This window comes from Armigeres subalbatus, chromosome 2 (genome assembly GCF_024139115.2).
Source record: "Armigeres subalbatus isolate Guangzhou_Male chromosome 2, GZ_Asu_2, whole genome shotgun sequence".
In the NCBI taxonomy this organism is placed as follows: Eukaryota; Metazoa; Arthropoda; class Insecta; order Diptera; family Culicidae; genus Armigeres; species Armigeres subalbatus.
This window is the reverse complement of record NC_085140.1, coordinates 51,182,953-51,203,712: the sequence shown is the minus strand read 5'-3', so window position 1 is coordinate 51,203,712 and position 20,760 is coordinate 51,182,953. Positions and strand designations below refer to the sequence as shown.

The 20,760-nt window shown below is 39.1% G+C and overlaps 1 protein-coding gene and 1 long non-coding RNA gene across 3 annotated transcripts in view; one reads left to right on the top strand and one right to left on the bottom strand.

Moving 5' to 3' along the window:
- LOC134208652 (protein artichoke-like) overlaps nt 1-20,760 on the top strand; it is a 181,347-nt gene that overhangs the window by 112,150 nt on the left and 48,437 nt on the right. The window contains exon 1 of one of the 2 annotated variants that reach the window (XM_062684417.1): nt 6,148-6,263. The exons of the other annotated variant lie outside the window; for it this stretch is intronic. The gene's annotated coding sequence lies outside the window, so the exon portion shown is untranslated. Of the gene's footprint in view, nt 1-6,147; nt 6,264-20,760 lie in introns of those variants that run through there. 2 annotated transcript variants of the gene reach the window in all.
- On the bottom strand, nt 832-7,309 carry LOC134208654 (uncharacterized). The gene is made up of 3 exons (XR_009978689.1): nt 7,223-7,309; nt 1,122-1,210; nt 832-1,047 (listed from the first exon to the last, which is right to left on the bottom strand). It is a non-coding gene; the product is annotated as an uncharacterized LOC134208654 (long non-coding RNA).

Below are 20,760 nucleotides of genomic sequence, written 5' to 3'. Positions count from 1 at the left end.
GCATTTTGCTTTTTCTTCTTCTTGACTTTTTCTATCAAATGAACGTTAATTTCAGTAATGATAGAACGAGTTACTACACTCGGAGTAAAACGATTGCATTATTTTTTGCCAATTTTGTAATCAGAGAGGCCCGTCGGTTTGTCGCTGATAACACCTCACATCTATTTATAGGTTTCGTCCACATTATTTGTTGAGAGATGAGCCTGCTGAAAATCTCTCTAATAACGACGCAAAAAAAAAACACTGTCTATGTATGATTCATGAAAAACCGGACAAATTGAGGATTGAGGATTGAGGACAAATTGAGGATTGAGTTCCCGGATAAAAAATATGATTAAAATATCATAAATTTTACTGTTACATCACCAATTAAAACATAATAGTTACCATTGAATGTAATGGAATTTCAACAATTAAATCACATCAGAAATAATGGTTTTCCACGATAAAATGAATAGTAAATGGGACTTTTACAATAAAAAAGGGGGGTTGTTATGTATCTTTACAATAAAAAAATCGAAAATTTTCCATACAAAATTCAGAGCAAAACAATTGATTTTACGATTCTTCAATGGGATGATTTCGAAGGACAAAACCATAGAAAACATTGTGTTTCAAATGTTTTCTATAACATTTTTTAATGTTTTAAAGTAAAAATTCAATACGATTTGGAATACATTTCACACTAATACTACAATAAAAATTCAAAACAATTAATTATTTTACGATTCATTTTATTACTTTGATTTGAAATTTAATTTAAATTTAGATTTAGATTATTCTGTTGTTGAGCGCTCTTCGTAGCTTCTCATTGGGCATGCCGTAATGCTACGTTTAGACAAGGCAATTAAATTGAGCAAGTCGCTTGAATCTAACGCGAACTGAACGTGTACACATTTTAATTCAATTCACTTGACGAAAAAAAAGTTGAACATGTTGCTGCTGGTGAAGAGTGGTGGTGTTCGTATATGGCGGCGCTTATTGTGGCCGCAGTCTTTCGGCATCCTTTCCAATTAACCATGCTTTAGAACTTCCGTGGAGATGCGCCTGTGGATGATGAACATTATAAAAGAATGTCAATGTTCTTTCTAGAGCACATAGAAAATATAAAGAAAAGTTACCTTTATCAGCGGTAGTTATGACGGTTGTTCTGTAATGGAAAACGTTGATGATTAATGGCAAACAGTGGTTTCCAATAAGCTTCATAGTTCTGAAAGAAACAAATCGAAATATTAACTAAAACGTCAGATTTGCTTTGGCGATAACAATCAAGAACCCAGCAGACAACCCCCCCCACCCCGGGAAGCATTTTACATATTTCTCCGCATGGTCAGTTAATCGAAATCTTTAGGTGCTAACAACACTTATAAGTACTTCCCACCATTACAAAGCACGCAGCCAATGATCTATTAGTCAACCACTAGAAGAATTTAAAAGAACAGGAAGCAACGAAGAGTCCTGCACTTTGACTGTTCGATTTTTTTTATTTTTCCCTAGCCGCTTAAATGGAATTAGTCTTCCACCGAGTAAAAAAATTGAAAAACTTATTTTTTTATTAATTTTAATTGTTGTAGAGATCCGGTTTTTTTAAGATCTGCAATATAATTTATATATAAAAAATCAAAATAAATATTTTTTACTCAACAATGGAAACTATTGTTATTTTATGGTTTTTGTTGTTTCTTCATTATAATAAATACTTCAAAAATTAATTTAATTTTTCACATTCTTATATTTAAAAATTGATTTTTGGTGACCAAAATGGACTAATTTAAAAATTCGGTCAAAAGTTTAATTAACATAAGCGAACCATAATAATATTATAAAATGTATTGGTGACATTTGGATTTATTGTTCTTTTGAGGTAAATACAATATAGATGTTTTTCAACCGTAAATAATCTACATTAAACGAACAGTCGATTGTATTGTTTACCATTCAATCTATAATATTCCAATGGATTAAACCATACAAGGTAGAGTAGAGTGGGGCAAGAGTACGCACTTAGTTTTCAATCGATCATGTGGCCCTTATGAAGCAAGCTTCTGCATATCAAATCAGTGTCGATGATTCATATACTCTTCCTTTATGTTACCCAGTGCAAAAAAATATTGAAATTATTGAGATTCGTTTTAGTAGAACCCTTATTGCAAGACAAGTGAAAAACGCACTCTTACCCCACCGGTGGGGCAAAAGTGCGCATTGGGTGGGGTAAGAGTACGCATTTATCCAATCATGTGCTTTAAGTACAGTGAACGTTCGCTAATTGGGGTTTTTCTAGTTGGGGCGCTTTTTAGTTGGGGGTTCGCTAATTGGGGCGAAACCCAATTAAAAAGCAGCTAAACGTCAGAATGTGATGTCAAAAACGCGTTGACGTTTTGTTTCCGTGTTTGGCGGGATCGATATTTTCTGGCGCGTTAAATTTTCCTTTGTTCAATGCAAAAAGTAAAGAACATTGACGCTTGTCAAAGCGCCCCAATTAGCGAACGGCATTCGCCAGTTGGGGTAAAGGTCACCTTACACCTCGGGAAAATTTTCCTCCGGATTTTGATCCCCATGCATTTTAAATGGGGCCGGGATTTTGATTTTCCGTGCCCAAATCCCGAAAACATCGCATATGCAAAAATGCATGGGGAAAAAATCCGCGGACCGAATTCCCGAGGTGTGAGGCTACCTTAAGGTCGTGCCCCAATTAGCGAACGATCACTGTATATAATTACACAAATAAGATTTAATAACATTTAATTGATGTTTAATGAGCATATATTAGGGAATGTTTAAAGATTACGTAACTCTTAAAGGGGGAGGGGTCCTAAAAATGTGCACTTTCAAACGAAAAACCATTATTTTCTGTATATACAAAAAACTACAGAGGTAAAAATATATATCAGGTTTTACGTGGCGTATACAAAGGAATTTTCCTTAAAGAAAGTTCACCAATCACGTAACGTAAAATTTGGTTATTTCATCACCCCTCCCCCCTATATTATACTTTTTGTATGAATCCTCTAAAAATAATATGGGTCGTCATACATCTCGCAACCCCTCCTAGATAAACGTTGCGTAATTTATGAATGTTTATTTTGATTGAATGAAATTATCATTTAGATGAAATTGTGTTTTCGTACTATGTTGTACACCTACAACAAGTCCTAATACAATTTCATTATTTCGCTTCAGTGCTTGGTTCGCTAAGTCCTTTCTAACACCGAATTACTTCAACTTATCCTAAAAACATGTTATTATTTCGAATTCTGTCCTTTTTTTCTTAGTTGTGGATCTTTACGCTTTGGAAGAAGTCTTATTTCGGCCGGAGATACGGGTTTGACATCAGAACTTGAAGATTCATATGCGTACTCTTGCCCCACCGGTTCCTGCGTACTTTTACCCCACAGTCCCAAAAATTATTCAAGTAATGGTTTTGATTTCTTGGAAAACCAATCGGATTGGTGTTCTGCACCATAAAGTACTCTATACAATAGGTTATCGAAATGGTATAATGTTCACCTGATTGAACGTATATATGGTAATGAAATACTAGTTGCGGAAACCCAATTATTTTTAGCAAAATGACCAAAAAATTATCTATCTCCATATCTCCCTTGTTGTTTATTCAAATCGTTTACAATTACATATGATAATAGTTGGCCAGAATACCTGTCAAACTGATGCAGTGCTGCTAGTTTATCTTTTTTTATTACTTCAAAAAATGGAAAACGTACTCTTACCCCACGCGCACTCTTGCCCCACTCTACTCTACTGTAAATTTTTATGCGGGTTGCAGCTTTGAGTTTTTTGGTACACTTGATGTCAATGTCATTTATTTTATACAGGTCCGGTTGAGCGTGCCTTTTGTTCGTATTAGTAGCTCAAAAAGTGTAAACATTTCTGATCAGCTGATTGCTGACGTCAAACTCACACCAAATTTCATTCATGAGGTGTGAGTTTGACGTCACCGTTCTTTTGTTTCCGACACCCGAGCCACCGCTGTCGTCGTGCGAAACGAACACTGTTACTGATTCCGACATTTCACGAATACGTTTGCGCTCTCTCGCCCGAACCTGTGTAAAATCCATAACATTGACTTGATGTTCAAGATAAGCACGTCATGAATTGAATGGATTTTGTTATCATTGGACGACTTCTGAAAACTGCCAGTCTTCACGAAAACATGAGCGGCGCTGAGCTTGAGTGCAGTTTTTGCAAGTTCATGTTCATCCCGAGCGCGCGTTCTCCTTCAAGCTCGTGTTCACCATCAGCATCGAACATGGGTGCGGAAAATGAACGCGGTGCGGCTCAGCTTAGGCTCGAGCTCAAGTTCAAAACCTGGGCTGTGTGTTCAGGCTGTGTGCTCATCCAGCATGCTGTGTGCTCAGACTGTGTGCTTAGGCTGAGAACTGAGGCTGTGAGAATAGGTTTTGGGCCGAGCGCGATGCTTTACGATTATGCGGCACGTTTCGCATTCGCCATAGTTGAGCGGCATAGCAAAAAAAGATGAATCGGAGTTGGTAGATGAAAACAAGTTGTGCTTTCAGCATTTGAATTTGCGTGCGTCAAACGGGAAAACAGTCAAAACGTTCGCAAAAGTACCCATTCTGCGTGGTCCTTTAGTATGCGAAAAGCAAGCGTGTTATGTTTTATTGTTGAAAATAATTCAAAACGTGAAGCAAACTAACTTTAACATGAAAATTTAGTGTGTTAGCAAAGATGGTACATAACATTATTGTTTCTATCCAGCTTTATTAAAAGAATGAAACTCAATTGGGGAAACAAATGAAATATAAAATCTCCCTAAAAAATAAAAACAAAAAGTGTACAATAAACGGATTAGTTTAATTGATTGCCACTAGCATGTTTGGGTCCAGTCTAGAGTGTTTTCGTGAGGGAAACATTTTCGACGCCCTGGATAGTATATTCATTGTGTTTTCTACATAAGATACACAAAACAATACATGTATACAATGGCAGGCATAGAAAAGCCTAAATTATAACGGTTCCTTTAAATGCTAATAGGGAACACTTAGTTCAAAACAGGTCAAGTTGCAGTTGAAATGTAGATCCATTGAAGAAGAAATGTTTCGATATTGTAAACTGTGTGTCAACTTATTTTGTTTTCCACAAAACCTCAACAAATTGTGTTGAACATATAGAATTGTTTTTTTTTCTATAGTAGGTAGATACATAGTAAAGTACGTGAGTTAAAATTTATGCATTAGTTGTTCAATAATTCAGATTTCACATGGAGGCTTATATAATCGTGAATTGAATACTTCATTGTTGATTATCGCATTGCCAAAATATGCACACACATTTCCATCCCAAGTAGAGAGAAATCCGTCAGTGCCGGGCAACTTAGTCACATTACTTAAAATTCTATAAATTTCGGGTTCTGCGATAGGTACCCTTTATACACAAAATATACGATCCATATTTGATTATTCGAACATGATTTCCGATGATGTACTTTGATAATGACTGAAGGTAAAAAAATCACGGATTACCAAATCGTCCTCCAATATCGTAAACTTGAGCGGCATAGGGAAGCAACCGAAAGAATTTTTGAAACTCTTCTCAACAAGTCTAAAAGATATCCAATTAAAAATTGTTAGAAGTACGGGGTTGAACTTTCCTTATGCTTATGTTTTTCGTAGAATGTCCTTTTACTCTGTCATTGAGGATATTTCAAATATCTACGCGCATAATAAGATGATAAATAAGTTCCTTTTTATTTTTACGAACAAAGAACCATTGAAATTCAATTATATGAAAACTAGAGTTTCAACACCAAAATGCTAAGCCTATCCAACCAAGCAATGTCTGTTGATTGTAACCGATGTTTTGCACCGTGCTCAAAGTGGCGCTCACAGCCGCGCTGAAAACATCAATGTTCGAGCGCCGCTGTGAGCGCGGTGCAAAACATGAGCATCCAGCCTACGCTCGGGTTCATGCTCATTTTTACGAGTGCACGTTAGAGCCCGAAGTGAATGTTCATTCGAGTGCGGCAGCACGGATAAACATTTGCGCGGGGCTGCACCTTGAAGACTGAAAACTGCGATCGTTATCTCTGGTAAACGTTATTGGTTATTGGTAAACGCAACCGTTTCTGAGTTTCAGTGTTGATTTGAAGGTATTGCCATCAAGAACAAACTTTTTTTTCGGTTTTTTCAGTTGATTTTCTTGTATATTGTACTGTGTTGTGTTCACGGAAGTTTAGCCATCATTGGGAGCAAACTGTTTTGGAAACGAAATAAGCATAGCTCAAGGTATGATGTTCATACATATATGAACCGGTGTCAGCGGAAGTGTCGCATTAAATCAATTATATACGAGATGAGACGCATTTTTTCAAAAACTTCTAATAATCAACTTAAATTTAAAATTTACTGCAACTCAACTGTACCAACGAATTATGACGAACGTACCTAAACCCAAGTAACAATTAACTTAATTAATTTATTGAATTAACTTAATTGAATTAAGTAAGGATATGTGGTGCAGGTTGGACTCGATGATCCAGAGTATCGATTTTTTTTCACTCCGGATAATCGAATCACTAGAGAAAAAAATCAAATCTGCAGTTAAATAACGAAAAACTTATGTTTTCTTTTACCGCCATCGGGGGTGGCAATGGGTCTGGGGGGTGATAATAAGTCATAGCTCTCACTGGCAGTCTGGAGTACAACAAAATCGTTCAAAACGGTCTTTTATATTTTAGTCTTCTTGCCCTCAGTGCTAGTGTTAGTTAACTCTCAACAAATAACTTTTAGGATAAGGTACCCCGGGGCAAGTGGGACCTAAAAAAACGCTAGTTCAACCAAATTATTAACGCATACTTAGAAAACAGGTTATTTCAGAACATTAACCACTGATACATCATTACCCAGTAAACCACATATCGTATATGAAATGATAAATTGTATCGCATATATTGCTATTTTCTTTCACATTCGTATATGACTGCTTATATAGATGGCTAAAATATGAATATTATTGTATATGATACCAGTGTAAGCAATATACACGATTGCGTTTATAGAAGTCATAAATCTATATAAACAATATCAGTTTTATCGGATCAAATCGGAAATATCGTTTATATATACAAATATTGTCATGCAAATCATATACCGATGTGCGTTGTACGTATATAGCTTCCACCTTCTGCGCGTTGAGCACTGAGCCACTGAACCTTACCGATTGAATTAATTTCAAAGTTACTTACTTCATTCCATCCGATCTGCCAAAATTCCGATTATTGCCGATGTACTTTTTCACTGCCAACCAGTTTCGCTCAATATCTGCACTAACAATTTATGGAACAACTAAAATTTAAGTTGTAAACACAGTTCGAGAGTAAACACGATGAAAGACTGATGTTGACATTTCATAATCGTTTACACGTGGGTTGAATCGTTTGGAATGATGCGCAATCGTTGTTATGTACGAACATTATCAGGATAATCATAAGTTGTTATCATATACGATTCAAGTCACTTTTGTACGCACGGGCAAGTGGGCAGAGCGTTAATGAATAAAGCTTCCAATGAATGATTAAATTGGTAATGATTAAATCATTTAATTCTATGATTAACGATTATGATTGATGATTTATTCATTTTTGACAATGATTAAAGATTATGATTAAGGAATAATTTTTTTTACGGTGAATAACGATTATGATTAATGAATAAAACGTTTGAAGTATGATTAACGATTACCGATCGTGATTAAATGTTGACAGAATATGTGTATGATTAATGATTAACGATCGATATGATTAATGAATAGTGGTAATGAATAATCAAATTGAATGATTTGCATAGTGATCAATAGTCAAGAAACCTTTATTTCAAATTGGGTTATTGAAAGGTATAACATTATATGATTATGATTAAAGATTAATGAATAAAAGCAATGTATGCAATGATTAAAATTGATGATTAATGAATAAACTCAAAACAATTATGAATATGATTAGTGATTAATGATTGAATGTAAAATTATATGATTGACGATTAGTGACTAATGATTAAATCATATTTTTTTGATGATTATGATTAATGAATAATGATTAAATAACCCATTATTCATTAATCATGATTAAATCTACGATTAATCATTAATGCTCTGCAAGTGGGACCTATTCTGTTTTCTGTTTTCGCTTTGTTCTTCTACGCATAACGGTCCCGCTATGTGCTTGATTTCGGTAATGACTAAAACGATAATGATAGACAAATCATTTTTTAATTTGAGTGTTTATGTGCTTGAGCTAAGATGCAATATCGCTTAGAATGGAAATGCCTCGAAATTTAGCAACAATTATTCGAACAAAACTCGCTGTCATTTAGGATTCCTAAAAAAACATCATAAAAGCCTGCACGGATAAAAAGTAATTAAACTACAAAGACTAGCATGGGACAATTATGCGTAGTATGGTAGTAAAGAGGAAAGGTTGGTACGTATTTCGTCGTGATTGAGACATATTAGCAATTACTTCAATCAGTGATTAAAAAAATCCTTTAAGATAAACTTTTATTCGCGTTATGCGTAACATTTTCTAGTACCCACCCCCTCCCCCACCTTTTAGTGTAACAAAGTATAACGCAAGTTAGACCTCCCCCTCCTCCCCAAAAGTGTTACGTAATTTGTGAACAGACCCTTAGCAGATATGAAAAATAGACGACAGCCGATTTTTTGTTTATTTGGCTGTTGCCTTTGTTCAGCACAAATCTAAAACTAGCTGATGTTGAAGAAAGGTCCTCCCTCATCCAGGATATATGAATTAAAACTTGGTGAGAGAATTCCATTATACATGGCCATATTGTCTGGGGCCCATATTGTCTAACATTTTTACTTCTGACTTACCTGATTTACCACCAGGGTGTCAAAAATCTTTGTTTGCAGATGACACGGGCCTTTCAGCCAAAGGGCGAAGCCTTCGTGTCGTTTGTAGTAGAGCTTGAGCTTGAGCTTGAGCTTGATTGACTGCTCGTAGTTGCTACTCCATTATGACCAGATCAGCTGTTCTTGCACAGGGAACCAACAGATGTTTGCTTGGGACTAGCACACATCTTCAATGTACAAGTACTGGTGATCTCATTTGTTAGGCCATACTGGCGCCTGCCACGTCAGAATGCAAGTCAATGTAGGGAAGGGGGAGAAAATGATGATGCAATCACTCGCCCACTGCAAGCCGAATATACCTCTGCACTTGCCACGAGTTCATGCGGAATTTGTTGGAATTTCTAGGTTAGGTTGGAGAGGCAGAGGTCCGTCTTGGTTAACGAGCTGCCAATGTGATAGATAGGAGAAGGTAACTGATGGAATTTCTAATTGGATGTAGGAAACGAGCTCTATTAGTTCTTTTCCAATTCTAGCAGATTACTGTTAGAATACTCAAGTTGAAGATATAGGAAGAGTAATGGAAACGGTATAGAAGTCCATTTCCAGTTCTAGCGATTGCTAGAACATTAGAAATAAAGAGAAAGATACAAAGTAGGAGAATGGAACGGACCTGGGATTGAACCCACGACCTCCTGCGTATGAGGCAGAAGCAGTAGCCATATGACTACCAAGCCCGCTTCAGCTACAACTGTGTTGGTGCGAATGCTCCGATAAAGTATAATGGCAATAATCAACATCGAGTCCGCTCTCAACTTTAAAGGTTGCCCCAAACACACGCGACATGACAGTCGCGACGCGATTATATCGCTTGGCGACAGCGATTCTGTCGCCGTTGGTATGGAAGCTTAATAGAGTATTGCCTGCAGCGACCCAACGATAGAATCGCGGCGACTAGTTGTCGCCGACGCGGCGATGAAATCGCTTAGGTTTGGGGGAGCCTTAAAGCGCGTGCGTTGTTCGTCGATTAGTTTTCGTGTTCAACACGTTCCACACTGCAAGCTTTGAAAAGCTTTGCTCGTTGCGTTAGCGTTATTGATATTGCCGTAGCGAGGATTCTAACCCATCAAGCGAACGTTATTTATATTTTAGCATGGTAGCTGCTCAATGCTCGTAGTCCCGTTTATATGGGAAAAAAATGGAAAACTGCCTAAACCATTTTCATTGTCAGCTGCGAACGCATTGATCATTCTTGATGAAATCACAGATGAAATTAAATAGCATGTAATTGGAAAAGTGGCTCTGCGGAATGCAACTTGTTGCGATAAAATCAGTTAAGTCTAAGTACATGAAAATCGTGTGATTTTTTGAGGTTGAAAAAGTGACCATACAGACACACAAACATACACACACACAGACATCATCTTGATTCATCAAACTGAGTCGAATGGTTTCTTTACTATCAGATGTTCCTGTAAAATGTTCGTTTTCAGAGTGAAATGATAGCCTTTCGGTACAACTTTGTTGTACGAGAAAGGCAAAAACGCTAGTTCAACCAAATTATTAACGCATACTTAGAAAACAGTTGTCATAAGACGAGTTAATACAATCCCATTGAATTCCACCACTTAATTGTATCTAGAAGTAACCTAGAAGACGGCCTTACATTTGAGGTCGAAATACGTATCTGTCAAGATACAATTAAGTGGTGGAATTCAATGGGATTGTATTAACTCGTCTTATGACAAGTGAAGACATTCCACTAAAAAGCTCAAAATAATTTTCTTTTTAGAAAACAGGTTATTTCAGAACATTACTGATACATCATTATATGCTTCCATTGTTGAAGTATAGAGGAGTTGGAAGCCATTTATTCAATTGGGTCCTAAAATGAAGAATCGATATTCGATTTTATTTCAGGGAACGATGAAGTTAATCATCCTGAACGCGTCAGTTTTTCTTTTGACTCAAAAATTGAAAGGGACATTGTTTAATTTGATATTTGAAAATAGATGAAAAATGCTTCCTCGTCATTTTCGGTCTTGTTTGACGTAAGGATTCAAACGCACTAGCAAAACACCGTAGGGCACTTGACTCAACCTTTGACAGTTAATATATGGGCCTGACGTTTTGAGCTGATGGTTGATTCGTTCTGAAATGTTGCACAGGCCAATATTTGCCTCAAAAAGGTATTAAACATAAAAATATTATTTCTACTGATTTATACTTTTACCAGATTTTTTATAACATCGGTTCAAGTATTCTTGACCGATGCACTATCGTTTGCAACGATAAACGAGATAGGGCTTTAGGACCCAAATACAAAAATATTGGTAGTGCAAGAAATAAATTTACCTTATAGGTATAAAAATGTTGACTGGGTATATGCTTCCATTGTTGAAGTATAGAGGAGTTGGAAGCCATTTATTCAATTACAAAAATATTGGTAGTGCAAGTAATAAATTTACCTTCAGGACCCACTTAACTCTTCAAACGGGGATATGGTGTTGTTTGTCCGAGCTGCCGAAAAAAAATCGTTTGACCGAAAATGCTGCTTGGCCGGACGAGGAGACATAAGGTCGCAAACGGTTTGCGACGTACGGGTGAAGATCATACGGCCGAACTGATAATTTGGCCGAAAAAAACGTTTGCCACGACAGCTCATTTGTTCGAAAATGACGTTTGGCTGAACGGGTCGACGATAATCTGATCAGCCGAATAACATTTTCGGCCAAATTGCCCTTCCTTCTAAACTACCTTTTCCGTCAAATGGAATTTTCGATGACAAGGCCTATTCGACCAAACGACCTGTTAGGGCATAGGTTAGGTCGTACCGCCAAACCATTTTCCACATAACAACCGTATTGTACAAATGGAATTCAGCTAGATAGCTTTCGGCTGAACGTATTATTCCGCCATGTGGTATTCGGTCTGACTTGACTTTCAACCAAACGACCCTTTGTCTTTTGAAAATTTTCTCGTAGAATTTCTGAAGATTTACTAATAGACAATATAAGGAATTTCACGTAGAAATCCAAATAAATTCTGTAAAAAAATCCACGGAATTTCAACCGTTGAAAAAAAATTTTGTGATACTTTTAAAAAATCACAAGGAAATTCTGTTAAATTCGAAGCATGCATGCCCAGTGGCATAGGCAAACTTCTAAACAATTTCCCGTGAAAATTTCAAAGAAATTGAGAAAAATTTAGAGCAATTTCTCTTGGAAATTCGAAAAACTTGGAAGAATCTCCTGGGACAGCTCATTAGATTTTTCCGGGAAAATCAAAAGGATTCTCCTGTTAATGTCTTAAAATATCGTTAAAAAAAACTTTACGTTATGACAAACGTTACGCCGACGAATTTCGGATCGGCGCTGACCTCTAACGGTAGTCAGAATCCATGAACCAAGGTGGCCACTCACCCGGGAATCTGGGAATACCGGGAAAAACACGGGAATTTGAAATCCCCGGGAGAAATCCGGGAAAAACCCGGGAATTTGAACATGTTACCGGGAATTTCTTCAAATTCACAGTATTTCAAATTCATATTAAATTTATATTCCAAAAGTATAAGTCACTTCTTGTGGACCCTCTGTCTATGTCGTGCTGGAAAATCCTGGGTTTTTGAAGCACTAGGTCGACACTCATCACTAAAGCACGTATCGGGTTGTGTAACGGCTTTCCCAGAATGGCGTTTATGGGAAACCACAAGGGGGTTTTTAAAACAAAAACCGCGAGGTCCTAGATGTCCAGTCTTTTACACTAACTCCTTTTAACTTTCTCTTCTACCAATTTCTTCAATTTTCCAACTTCTATAACTTTTCTCTGCTAGCTTAATAACTTTTTCAATTCAACCTTTCCTTTCGACAATCACCAGGCTAATGATTTGTCGTTCTTGTGACCGTTGACCCTAAGCCTCTGACCGTTGACCCGTTGTCGCCCATGAATTCCACCACATGCTGACCACCCAATTCGCCACCCCCATGGCCGCCCATTCGATGTCTTTCTAGGCGTCCCTGGTGGTGAGTAGCGGTATCACTGTCGTCCTTTCATGGGACAGTGTAGTGCTGGCTGCGTTCGTAAGGCTCGTGGGAGCAGGCACATTTTACACTTAACTACTTACCACGATTATTTTCCTTTTTTTTGCAATTTACACGAATACAAAACGCGTAAAATCTCACCAATCTTGGACAACACACTAGCACTGTTTACAATCGCTAGAACAGTAAATGGACTATCCATATCGTTTCCATTTCTATCCTACATCTTCAAATTGACTATTTTAGCAGTAACTGCTAGAATTGAAAATGATCGGAATGCTAGCTTCCTCCTCCTCCTCCTTATTGGAATAACATCCCCATACTGGGACAGAGCCGCCTCGCAACTTAGTGTTCATTGAGCACTTCCACAGTTGTTAACTGCGAGGTTTCTAAGCCAGGTTACCATTTTTGCATTCGTATATCATGAGGCTAACACGATGATACCTTTATGCCCAGGGAAGTCGAGATAATTTCCAATCCGAAAATTGCCTAGACCGACATCGGGAATCGAACCCAGCCACCCTCAGCATGGTCTTGCTTTGTAGCCGTGCGTCTTACCTCACGGCTAAGGAGGGCTAGCTTCCTATATCCAATTAGAATCAGTGTTTCAAGAGCATCCTTTCACTCCGAGATTTAATCAAGTATGCTTTGAAACCATCCGTGTTTTCAACATCGATTAAAATTCTAATATTTTCCAATCTCAGCATGCATGATTGATGCCGGGATTCAATCCTAGAAATCAATCTTCAGAAAACGGTCTTACACAATTGAATTGAAAAATAAATTGTATATGTTTTGGGATACATAACGGGTGGCCACTAAATGGAGGGCATGGAAATAATTGCTCGGGAAGAAAACTACAAAGAAGTACAGTTCAATCTGATATACGTTATATAAAAAGTTGGCCTTAGTTTTTAAACTTAGAATAATGAATTATAGCATATGGTACGTGGTCCGCCGTGCGGTGTAGTTCACATGCTGGTATCACATGACCGCTGGACGGCTGCCATTTCCGGATGATGCTTCGGATCCTATTGATAAGTAAAAATATTTCTCTGAAAGCATTAATGTTCTCATAAAAAAGTATTGAAGTATTGCAATTCCCGTGTTTTAGTGGCCAGCTGGTGGTCTTTAGCTTTTTCAGCTATTTTTGAGATACTGTAGACGAAAAAGATTCTGTATCCGAAGAATTTCATCGATAAATAACATGTAGTGCAGCACAATCTGATAAAACTTTATATAAACAAACTAACAATGAAAATGAAATCACTTCAATAAGGCTTAATAGAATCATAAATCGGTTACTGTTTCCGGGAGATACTGTGTCAGATGTTAGAATAGCGTGATTTATTGGCATTATGTAATTTGTTGTAGTTTCTGACGCTAATTGAGAGCTAATCTACCAGACCCTTTTTCCCTTCTCATCATCCAGGAAAATTAAAAAAATACTGTAAGCCCTTAACGAGCGTTGTAAGCTGCAAATCATAAACCTGAGCAAAATGTTCATATAACATGTGGTGGTAGAGAAAAAAATATTCTGTGATAAATTCAAGTAGGTTTCGCCACGCAAGAGTCAGTTGGCTTTCAGTTTCCCACGCAATGGACGGTTGGTTTTCAGTTTTTAATATTCTTTACTTTTTTAAACAGGTTTAATAGTGTGATTTTTATGTGTTATAAGTTCATTGCCATTTTCTATACTAATAGTTGGAGATAAATGCAACTAAGCAATATATCACATTTCACATTTATTTAATGGAACAAATATTAGTATACTTTTTAGAATAAAATATAATAATGCTTTTCAAGTTCACCAAGCTTTGATTGTTTTTGAAGGCACAGTGTTTTCTTCGGTTCGTTTCATCTTTAAATCGATTGTACCAGCTTTTTAAAAATCCCTCGATAAAAACAGTACCCAGCGAAACAGACCGGTGCAGGATCCCACGAAAACATATTTTATATTTTGAGCCTGTGCTTCTTTGAAACTATATCTGTAACAAATAATAATTGATTACTATCTAACTGGTTTGTATTTGTAGCTTTGAAGCTACCGAAGCTTTGTACTGTACCTACAAGCTGGACGTATTCGCAAACTTTTCTTGTATGATCACAGCAAAATTCGAGTGCGGTTTTGTGTTGCTTTCGTCTTGATGGAGATACGATTTAAATCCTTCATCTGAACCCATTGAGTTTAATAACCTTTCTGCAGCAACAGACCAACGCTTCGTGAAACCTTAATTGACACTTTGATGTGAATTACGCCGAATAGATTACTAGATTGTAAAAAACAAATAATTTAGGATGGAATCCCAGGACTTAATCCTCTCATACAATGTGTATAAAGACAATGCATGCCTGGATTCCCATTTTTTTAATCTCAGCAGCGCTCAGAGTGTGATTTTTTGAAGACTGATTAGAATTCCATCAATAGCTTTCTCCTACCACACTGGCAACTCGTGAACCAAGACGAACCTCTGCCCGCCAACCTCACAAAAAAAAATCTATAAAATTCCGCATGAACTTGAATTCGGTTTGCAGTGAGTCAGTGAATACAACATCAATTCCTCCCCTTCCCTAGCAAAACATCTGTTGTTCTCTGTGCAAGAACAGCTGATCTGATCATGATCAGTCATGGTCAGTCAATAAAGCTCAAGAAGCTCAAGCTCAAGGTGGATTGAAAATGAAGTCCTCGCTTGCCTTTTTACAGCAAAAGACTGGACTAGTAGAGCAAACAGGCTGTTGGTACTGTTTGACTATCAATGCGAGAAGGCAGAGAAACAATTAGGCATATGAACATTATTTAGCAGTCTTCAAAAAATCACACTCTGAGAGCTGCTGAGATTTAAAAAATGGGAATAAGATGAATCCCAATCTCACAAACGATCCCAATCCAGGCATGCATTGTCTTTATACACATTGTATGGGAGGATTGAATCCTGGGATTCAATCCTAAATAATTTGTTTTTTTTTTACAATCTAGTAATCTATTCGGCGTAATTCACATCAAAGTGTCAATTAGGGGTTTTTTCCACCAAGAAGACTTTTATATTTACAAAGTGTTGGTCTGTTGCTGCAGAGAGGTTATCAAACCCAATGGGCTTAGATGAAGAATTTGAATCATATCTCCATCAAGACGAAAGTAACACAAAACCGCACTCGAATTTTTCTGTGATCATACAAGAAAAGTTTGCGAATATGTCCAGCTTGTAGGTACAGTACAAAGCTTGCGTAGTTTCAAAGCTTGTTAGATAATAATCAATTATTATTTGTTACAGATATAGATTCAAAGAAGCACAGGCTCAAAATATGAAATATGTTTTTGTGTGATCCTGTACCGGTCTGTTTTGTTGGGTACTATCTTTATCTAAGGATTTTTAAGAAGCTGGTACAATCGATTTAAAGATGAAACGAACCGAAGAAAACACTGTGCCTTCAAAAACAATCAAAGCTTGGCGGTCTTGAAACCATTATTATATTTTATTCTAAAAAGTACTAATATTTGTTCCATTTAATAAATGTGAAATGTGATGAGTGGCATTTATCTCTAACTATTAGTATAGAAAATGGTAATGAACTTATAACACATTAAAAATCACACTATTGAACCAGTTTAAAAAAGTAAAGAATATTAAAAACTGAAAGCCAACCGTCTATTGCGTGGGAAACTGAAAGCCAACCGACTCTTGCGTGGCGAAAACCTACTTGAATTTATCACAGAATATTTTTTTCTCTACCACCACATGTTATATGAACATTTTGCTCAGATTTATCATTTGCAGCTTACAACGCTCGTTAAGGGCTTACAGTATTTTTTTAATTTTCCTGGATGATGAGAAGGGAAAAAGGGTCTGGAATATCAGCTCTCAATTAGCGTCAGAAACAACAACAAAATAATACCAATATAATGCTATAATGCTATCCTAACATCTGACACAGTATCTCCCGGAAATACTAACCGAAAATCATGTTTATGCTTCTGCTAAGCCTAAAAGTGATTTCCTTTTCACTGTTAGTTTGTTTATATAAAGTTTTATCAGATTGTGCTGCACTACATGTTATTTATCGATGAAATTCTTCGGATACAGAATCTTTTTCGTCAACAGTATCTCAAAAATTGCTAAAGACCACCAACTGGCCACTAAAAAACGGGAGTTGCAATACTTCAATACTTTTCTATGAGAACATTAATGCTTTCAGAGAAATATTTTTACTCATCAATAGGATCAGAAGCATCAACCAGAGATGGCAGCCGTCCAACGGTCATGTGATACATGCAAGATTAAACTATGTCGCACGGCAGACCACGGACCATAGACTATTATTCATTAATCTAAGTTTTAAGAACAAGGTCAACTCTTTATATAATGTATATAAGATTGAACTGTACTCTTTGTAGTTTTCTTCCCGAGCAATTATTTACATCCCCGCTATTTAGTACCCACCCGTTATGTATCCCAAACACATTTACAATTTATTTTTCAATTCAATTGTGTAAGACCGTTTTCTGAAGATTGATTTCTAGGATTGAATCCCGGCATCAATCATGCATGCTGTGATTGGAAAACATTAGGATTTTAATCGATCTTTAAAACAGGGATGGTTTCAAAGCATGCTTGATTAAATCTCGGAGTGAAAGGATGCTCTTGAAACACTGTTATTTAGATAAAAATGGATAAATGACTCATCAATAAACCATGTTGAAATATTTTTATATTTTTTCCTACATGTGCGGTTTTCGTTATTTTCATAGAGCATGGCCAGAGATGGGGCAGCAGGGACTATGTCCAAGGGCTTGACGATCCCTCCCCAGGCCATCTGCGAGTTGTGGGGCTTGCCTAGGATGTGGTGGGGTTTGACAGTGGGCCCTGTTAAACCTCTATAAAAAGCTGCATGTATCCGCAAGTAGGCTCCACCAAAGCGACCGTGTGCCGCTCAAAGCGCACAAGCCCAAGTCATGGTGTTAGGTGGGACGCTAAACAGCCCTGACACGGCGGCCCTCCGATGAGACAGGAGGTTTGCGCAGGGCCAATAAGCCGCCTAGAAAACCAATCATTACGAACAATATAAGAGATAATGCGACTCGATATAATCGGCAAAGACCTAGGCGACGAATACAGGATCACGATTGGAAGCTTGGAACATGGAATTGCAAGTCGCTAGGTTTCGCAGGTTGCGACAGGATGATCTACGATGAATTACATCCCCGCAACTTCGACGTCGTGGCGCTGCAGGAGATTTGCTGGACAGGACAGAAAGTGTGGAAAAGCGGGCATCGAGCGGCTACCTTCTACCAAAGCTGTGGCACCACCAACGAGCTGGGAACCGGCTTCATAGTGCTGGGTAAGATGTGCCAACGCGTGCTTGGGTGGCAGCCAATCAACGCAAGAATGTGCAAGCTGAGGATTAAAGGCCGTTTCTTCAACTATAGCATCATCAACGTGCACTGCCCACACGAAGGGAGACCCGACGACGAGAAAGAAGCGTTCTACGCACAGCTGGAGCAGACATACGATGGATGCCCACTGCGGGACGTTAAAATCGTCATCGGCGACATGAACGCACAGGTAGGAAGGGAGGAAATGTATAGACCGGTCACCGGACCGGATAGTCTGCACACCGTATCGAATGACAACGGCCAACGATGCATAAACTTCGCAGCCTCCCGCGGAATGGTAGTCCGAAGCACCTTCGTTCCCCGCAAAAATATCCACAAGGCCACATGGAGATCACCTAACCAAGAAACGGAAAACCAAATCGACCACGTTCTAATCGACGGTAAATTCTTCTCCGACATCACGAACGTCCGCACTTACCGCAGTGCGAATATTGAATCCGACCACTACCCCGTTGCAGTATGCCTGCGCTCAAAACTCTCGACGGTGTACAACACGCGTCGAAGTCGGACGCCGCGGCTTAACATTGGGCGGCTACAAGACGGTAGACTAGCCCAAGAATACGCGCAGCAGCTGGAAGTGGCACTTCCAACGGAAGAGCAGCTAGGCGCAGCATCTCTTGAAGATGGCTGGAGAGATATTCGATCCGCCATTGGTAGCACCGCAACCGCTGCACTTGGCACGGTGCCCCCGGATCAGAGAAACGACTGGTATGACGGCGAATGTGAGCAGTTAGTGGAAGAGAAGAATGCAGCATGGGCGAGATTGCTGCAACACCGCACGAGGGCGAACGAGGCACGATATAAACAGGCGCGGAACAGACAAAACTCGATTTTCCGGAGGAAAAAGCGCCAGCAGGAAGATCGAGACTGTGAAGAAACGGAGCAACTGTACCGCGCTAATAACACACGAAAGTTCTATGAGAAGTTAAACCGTTCACGTAAGGGCCACGTGCCACAGCCCGATATGTGTAAGGACATAAACGGGAACCTTCTTACGAACGAACGTGAGGTGATCCAAAGGTGGCGGCAGCACTACGAAGAACACCTGAATGGCGATGTGGCAGACGAAGATGGCGGTATGGTGATGGACCTGGGAGAACGTGCGCAGGACATAATTCTACCGGCTCCGGATCTCCAGGAAAGCCAGGAGGAGATTGGCCGGCTCAAGAACAACAAAGCCCCTGGGGTTGACCAACTACCAGGAGAGCTATTAAAACACGGTGGTGAGGCACTGGCTAGAGCGCTGCACTGGGTCATTACCAAGATTTGGGAGGAGGAAGTTTTGCCGCAGGAGTGGATGGAAGGTGTCGTGTGTCCCATCTACAAAAAGGGCGATAAGCTGGATTGTAGCAACTACCGCGCAATCACATTGCTGAACGCCGCCTACAAGGTACTCTCCCAAATTTTATGCCGTCGACTAGCACCAACTGCAAGGGAGTTCGTGGGGCAGTACCAGGCGGGTTTATGGGCGAACGCTCCACCACGGACCAGGTGTTTGCCATTCGCCAAGTACTGCAGAAATGCCGCGAATACAACGTGCCCACACATCATCTATTCATCGACTTCAAAGCCGCATATGATACAATCGATCGGGACCAGCTATGGCAGCTAATGCACGAACACGGTTTTCCGGATAAACTGACACGGTTGATCAAAGCGACGATGGATCGGGTGATGTGCGTAGTTCGAGTTTCAGGGGCATTCTCGAGTCCCTTCGAAACCCGCAGAGGGTTACGGCAAGGTGATGGTCTTTCGTGTTTGCTATTCAACATCGCTTTGGAAGGTGTAATACGAAGAGCAGGGATTAACACGAGTGGTACAATTTTCAATAAGTCCGTCCAGCTATTTGGTTTCGCCGACGACATAGATATTATGGCACGTAACTTTGAGAAGAGGGAGGAAGCCTACATCAGACTGAAGAGGGAAGCTAAGCGGATCGGACTAGTCATCAACACGTCGAAGACGAAGTACATGATAGGAAGAGGTTCAAGAGAAGACAATGTGAGCCACCCACCGCGAGTTTGCATCGGTGGTGACGAAATCGAGGTGGTAGAAGAATTTGTGTACTTGGGCTCACTGGTGACTGCCGAAAATGACACCAGCAGAGAAATTCGGAGACGCATAGTGGCTGGAAATCGTACGTACTTTGGACTCCGCAAGATGCTCCGATCGAATAGAGTTCGCCGCCGTACCAAACTGACAATCTACAAAACGCTAATTAGACCGGTAGTCCTCTACGGACACGAGACCTGGACGATGCTCGTGGAGGACCAACGCGCACTTGGAGTTTTCGAAAGGAAAGTGCTGCGTACCATCTATTGTGGGGTGCAGATGGCGGACGGTACGTGGAGGAGGCGAATGAACCACGAATTGCATCAGCTGTTGGGAGAACCATCCATCGTTCACACCGCGAAAATCGGACGACTGCGATGGGCCGGACACGTAGCCAGAATGTCGGACAGTAACCCGGTGAAAATGGTTCTCGAC